Below are 908 nucleotides of genomic sequence, written 5' to 3'. Positions count from 1 at the left end.
TTTTGGTTTTTTTTTTTTGGGTGGGGGGGAGAGGGGAGGTGGGGGTTTAAACCTAAAATGAATGTAAGCTTTAGAAATACTTAACAGCAATTGGTTGCATTCAGCCTAAAAGAAGGCCTTCTGCATCTTTATTAAATGCAGATTTTATTTTTAAAAGGGGATCCTGCAATTTGGAACGTAGCCTATTTATAAAATACATTTATAGTTTCTGGTACACCACATCTCCCTAATACCACTAAAAGACTGCAGCTTCATAGACAGTTTCTCACTTCTAAAATTGTTTTATATAGGTAGATGGACGCAAAGGGTAGGAAGGGCCAAAACGGGATAATGAACATATTAAACAAGAGAGCTATAGTGAATTTAGTCACAAATCTATCACATATAAATAGGTGAAGTAAGATTCATTTTTTAAATAAAATATTCTAGAACAAATAGAGATTTTCTAGAAGTAAAAATATACCGTTCTACTTATACTTTTATTTGTTAGTTCCGTTTTACATTTTCCTTTACATTTTGATGCTTTATTACTTATGCCCAATCCTTTCACATCTCTTAGAGTTAGCAATCTTACATCTCATCTCTGAAAGTTTTATTTGACTTGAATACACCCTACTTTTCCATACAAGGAGGACTGGCTGCTGCATGCGACAACAAAACCTTTAAGGCCAGCACAATCAGTTCAGCTACACAGAAAATGAAATATTTAACACATTAACAAAACCTTCAAGTGCCCTTCCAGCCACAGTGTGCATTGAGAACATACATCAGTTCAAGCTCAATGGGATAGTTTCATAGTTTCTAGGGTCAGAAGGGACCTGAGCAGATCATCTAGTTCGACCCCCTGCCATGGCAGGAAAGAGTACTGGGGTCAAATGACCCCAGCAAGGTGTTCATCTAACCTCCTC

The 908-nt window shown here is 36.8% G+C and overlaps 1 protein-coding gene across 1 annotated transcript in view; it reads right to left on the bottom strand.

The window, feature by feature from the left end:
* The window catches only part of MDN1 (midasin AAA ATPase 1), a 180,237-nt gene that overhangs the window by 165,503 nt on the left and 13,826 nt on the right, over positions 1-908 (bottom strand). The gene's annotated exons all lie outside the window — the stretch shown is intronic.

The sequence above is a fragment of the Gavialis gangeticus genome, unplaced genomic scaffold (assembly GCF_001723915.1).
Source record: "Gavialis gangeticus isolate Ggan-Ray unplaced genomic scaffold, GavGan_comp1, whole genome shotgun sequence".
In the NCBI taxonomy this organism is placed as follows: Eukaryota; Metazoa; Chordata; order Crocodylia; family Gavialidae; genus Gavialis; species Gavialis gangeticus.
This window is presented reverse-complemented; position numbering and strand designations above follow the sequence as displayed.